This window comes from Dipteris shenzhenensis, chromosome 7 (assembly GCF_047967505.1).
Source record: "Dipteris shenzhenensis isolate YYH24624 ecotype China chromosome 7, Dip_SZ_1.0, whole genome shotgun sequence".
Taxonomy (NCBI): Eukaryota; Viridiplantae; Streptophyta; class Polypodiopsida; order Gleicheniales; family Dipteridaceae; genus Dipteris; species Dipteris shenzhenensis.
The window spans coordinates 46,270,460-46,276,128 of NC_141602.1; positions in this window are offsets into that span (position 1 = coordinate 46,270,460).

Below are 5,669 nucleotides of genomic sequence, written 5' to 3' on the forward strand. Positions count from 1 at the left end.
AGTGGCAATTCAAAGAGTGATTTAATTAAATAGGAAGCAATAATTCAAACTAAGAGGAAGTGATAATTCAAGCATAAACTACTTCCTCACATGCAAGGAAGTCATTTCAGCTTGCTTTGATACGAGAGTTTGGCACCGCGTATTAATACGCGGTGCTCAAGCCATGAAAAGGGGAAGATATATGTCGGTTCCATGGATAAAGAGCTTGTAGAGAAGGCACTTTGGCACTTTGGCACTTTGTAGAGAAGAGCTTATATATTACACTTTGGCACCGCGTATTAATACGCGGTGCTCAAGCCATGAAAGGGAGCTATGGAAAGAGAGAGAAAGCTCGACTAGAGATAGAGCTTGAGCTCGAAAGGAGGAGTAGAGTGAAGGGCAGAGGTATTCTAATGGCACAAGGAAGGAGTAGAGTGAACGAGGAGAAAGTAAGAAAGGCGCAATGAGCGCAAAACCAAAACGGCGAAATAATATGAAGCTCAAAACATTATGAACACAAACATTATGAAGCTCAAAAGTCTTGAAGGTTCTGACCTTGCCAACCGGCGACACCAACAGGACTTGGCTTGAAGCAACAGGAGTTGGAACTGGGTGGAGGGAAAAAGGTTGAGTGTGGGCAGAGTTCTGGGAAGTGGGTGCCGTGAATTTGGAAAAGCCATGATTTGGAAGAGAGAAGACTCTCTTCCAAATCTGTGCTGTGTAAACTTCAGCAACTCTGTACACAGACATTAGCCAGGTAGAAGGAAAGTGGAAAGAAAAGAAACATGGAATATGAAGTTGAAGATGGAAAAGCTTTCTGGAATGGAGCTTTCGGTATCCATTGAGTCTCCAGATACTGTTAACTCTACGGATTTCATGTTTTCCATTTGCTCACTCAAAGTTTGAACAACGGAAACAAGACCGAATAGATTGAGAGAATTCTCATGGAAAGAATCGTCTACAATATAATAAAACACAGAAGCGATCTCCATCTCTAGAAGAACGAGAATCAAAGAAAGACTACCCCTCAGAAAAACAAGCAGCCCAGAGTATTCATCGAAGAGGCGCAGTTTCAACCAATCGTCAAAGAACGCCACGTATAGATGGATACAAACAAGCTCTCCAGTGCTATTTCCTCTTGTACTGCACTAACATATCTCTCCAACCGCAAAGAAATAGTTGGGCCAGAAAATTCCACTCTAGGCCCCGAAGACCACATGCATGCTTGAACCGCTGCCTTTTCAAATACACAGCAAGCCAGCCAGAGTATTTACGCATATGCCATAGATTCACCCACTGCGAGAGCTCCACGAAAAGCACGGCACACTACGAAAAGCAGTGATTTGGAAGAGAGACGACTAGAAGTTGCGAGACACTACAAAAATTAGGATGAGAAATTTGCAACAGAATTTAGGATAAGAAAACAACGTGAGTTTACTAGTCACGGACCTGCACCACAGATTTAACTTCGTCGAAACTCCTTGGCTTGTTATGAGATACAATTACACAGTAAGCACTTTGTAAATAGGCGGCACTTTGTAAATAGGCGGCAAGTCTCCCCTTGGAATATAGATCCCATCGAAGACTTATTCATAACAATTATTCAACGGATGTTCGTAGAATTCACCGGAGCTTCAAGAAACTCGAGCTGCCGCTCTAGCGATGTCAACTTCTCTAGTGGACTGAAGGACCAGAGTGCAGCTGAAGCAGTTGGAGGTGGCGAAGGGCTTGCACCCTCTCGTCGTCAGAAGAAGAAGTAGAAGAAGAAGAGATCAGATAAGGCAAAAATGCATCTTGCAGCATCATCTCAATCCTCTTCTTCATCATCATCTACATCGCCCAGTTCCAACTCCAGTTGTTTTTCCAAGTTTCTCTTTGCGCACTTGCTGAAAAGAAGTGAGATGGTAGGAGGAAAAAGGAGGAGGGGGAAGGGGAGAAGAGCGAAGATGCTTGAGAGCCTGAAGTGAAGATGGAACTGACGGTTTCATTGAACGTCAGTTTTCAGCATGAGTACGTCGCTTCATTGAACGTTGGTTTTTATTGAGTTAGGAGCATCAAATTTTCATGAAAACTGACAGATGGAGCGTCAGTTTTACATGAAGATGGCAGCCGCTTTAGATTATCACTAGCACTCGATTAGTTCTTCCAGTTAGGCAGAACACTCGGTTAGGCATAATTATCAGCATGATAGTTAGAAGGAGGTTAGAAGTTAGCGTGAAGTTAGAAGATCATAGTTTTGTTGATGGATAGTTACAAGATCATAAAAATGAAGTTAGAAGTTGGCATGATAATAGAAGTTAACATGAAGTTAGTTGTTCACACTCTCGAGCTTCAATATCGACATCATCAGTTGGTAGCTCATTGCATGAGTTGTAGGTTGCCTCCAAAGTGGCATGAAGAAAAGGAGTGGTGGGCTACCTCCAAAGTGATGGGCAGAGATTCACACAATTAATACGTATCTGGCAATGTGCACCTACTAATAAATATAGCGCATCATGTACAAGTTCACAGAATAAATTCGTATTCACCTTTGCAATATAATAATAATATCAATTTAAAATTATAAATTCAAGATTAACACACGTATTCATCCTTGTCACCTTTCTCCACTTCTCGTCACCTTCTACATTTCTTGACACCTTCTACATTCTCAAAGCTCTCCATTTCTTGACACCTTCTATTGGTTTTGCAATTCTCCAAGGCCTCCCCTTCTCGTCACCTTCTACTGGCTTTGCACTTATGTTCTTCTATCTAAGACAATAGAATGGTACCTCAAACTATTCTACTGAAATATCTGCAATCTCAAACACTTGCTATTAGATATGATACTGAGTTTTGTGAGGTTGCATTCAAGTACATCAACAAATTGGAATTGAAGATGTTGCTATTTGTCAACCTTTGGTGGATTTGGAAGGGGGAGAGAAAGGGTTCAGATTGGATGGCCGAACCCATCAACATTTCATGGTGGTCGTAAGAAAAATAGTGTCAAATGCATCATCAACTTCTATTGAAGAGGTGAGTGTACTTACAATGTTGCAAAGGCTTCCATTGTCTAGCTCTTTGCATGTCACCTTTTCAAGTGCGCAATCGATGCATGTCGTGCAAGAACTTCCAGCGAGATATGATGGATATGTTTTGTTTGAGCTACCACCAATAAGTTCAGGCTCTCCTATGAAAGGAATGGATCAGAGGTGTGATGGGCATATTTGGACAGAGTATACAACAAGCACACAAGAGTTTTTTAGAGGTGTTATAAGATTTAGCAGATGTGGACGTTATTTGAGGTGTTATAATGTGGATTGTGCTTACAATGAGTGCACTGGTTTAGTAAATGAAACACAGTGGAAAGGCAAGCTAAAGAAGACAGCCTCTGTAGGGCCACTCAACAAGGAGATAGGAACATTAGTTTGCAAGCATTGTGGTGAGTCACCAGAGTGTGTAGAACCATGTGCCGCAATCATGTACTATTGTCTCCCGCATGACCGTGAAAGAGTTACCAGATGCGCAATTCATATGGGTATGCACAACCATCCTGTGGAACAAGGGATCTCAAGGCAGAAAAGACAATAGGTAGAGCACATGGTTTTGATGCGTGCTAAGGTGTCTCCAAATGCATCCTGTAAGAACATTGAGATGACAGTTACAAGAGACATATTGATGGATATGTTGCTTGTTGATGAAGACAGTAAGCATGAAGAATTAACTGAGACAAGGCTTAATGAAATGCTGGAAACAATAACCCCTTTGTGCCATCGGTCAAAGATCTATTGAGTGTGCAAGAAAGAATTCTTCCATTGGTGATGGAGGCTTGGATGCAATCCTTGCCTTGAAGAAGAGATGTACTTATCCTTTCCTGTAAAGTATATTGTTTCCTGGCCAACTACAAGATAAGAGTCAACCTCATATTTTTAAAATGTCCTCTATAGGCCCTGCCTCTGGAGTAGATCTTGTTAATAGAATGAGGCTTGGAGGAAATCTTGGTCAAATGTGGGTGCATTTTGATCACATACAACGTGTTAAAGGGTGGGCCACTATGGCTGCTCATGTATATGACCCCTATATATGTGAGCTATTGACCATTGCTACATGTGAGTTTAAAGTACAGAACACAGATGCACAGGTGCAATTTTGGCACATGTTAAATGAGCAAATGTTGCAAAATGGATTTGAGAAACTAGACTTTCGAGGGTTTATGGCAGATAGTGCTGGTTCAAATTGGTTGGCTGTAAGGACTGTGTACAATGGAGGGCCAAAATATAGAATGGAGGGAAAAGAGAGAACTTGTATTTTCCATTGGGAAATGAGTATGGTTGATCACACAAGACGCTGCATTACCTCCCAGTTTTAAGAGGAACACAAATCATTATGCCAAAGTTGGAGAAACGCAACCACAGATGCCGCAGCAGATGAATGGAAAAATAGGATTAGAAAGTTTTGGTCTCCTACCCATGTGAAGGAAGGTGAATTGACTGTCCTCCAAGTCTGGATGGCCTTTTGGGACATTCGTGTTAGTCAATGGGGAGGCATGTTCTTAATGCAACATGAAAATGTTGGCTTTGTACCTATAGTGAATCTATCTGAGAACAAACTCTAGCATTAGAGCGGGTCATGGATTGCAAAAATATGTGTCTCTATACGAAGCTTCGGTTTTAGATCTTGCAATGAGTGCTTTACAAAGTGCCCATTATCATGCATACATGTTAGGAAAGCACTCGGGGACTGGACCAGATTTGGAGGTTTTGCGAAGATGAGTTTTTGAGGGTAATTCAAGTAGAGCACAACAAAATAAGCTTGTGGATTTGACAGAGGTTGTGCTAGAAGAGGCTGGATTGAACTCTCTAGAGTTGAAGAGACCCATGACTGAACCCTTGACAACAAGAAGAAAGAGGGGTTCAGGATTACCTACTGAGGAGCATGAACTAGACAGTCATCGTCCTGAGTACATCACAGTGACAACAAATAGAGTGCTTGGTAAAAGAGGAAAGCCAAATATAGCAAGCCATTTAGGTCAAGCAATTTGTAAAGAGACAGATGTGCATGTTGCCAATTGGGCAATACGGAGAACTGATCCACACAGTGTTGTCACATGCTTTGGGTACATGAAAGATATGCGAAGGAGGTGTGGGGTGTTCATTAATGCACAGGGTAGAGGGGCTGATCGTGGAGTGCCTGCACCATGCTTCAAAGATAGAAGACAACATCCAAATGGAATCACGGAGCAATTTATCTGGTTTTGCAATACAACGGCGACCCATACTTGGAATGTGGATCGATCTATTCAAGGTGTGCCAGGGGATTCACCTAGTGTGTGGAAGGTTGCTAAGGGAACCTCTCTAAGTATTGAAGAGAGAGCTGAATTGATAAAAGTAGGCTTTGTCCTTGAGGATGTTGGGCAAGGTGATCCAGTGCAACAAGGCAACACAGTAAGCCATGCACGTCCATGTCATCGTGATGGAAAGATTGTGAGATGGAGATCTAAATTGAGTAAGGAATTCAAAGAAAGGATTGCGAAGGCAATGATAGAAAGTGGCGAGGTTTTGAAAGAGGATATCATTGTTCCAAATGTGTTGCATTTGTTTCACGTGCGGACTCTAGGCTCAATAGCTAAGAAGGTTAGTTATGCTGTGACAATTGCGGAGTTTCCACGTTGCACTTGTTTGGACTTCGCACAACGTGATGCAAAAAAGAAT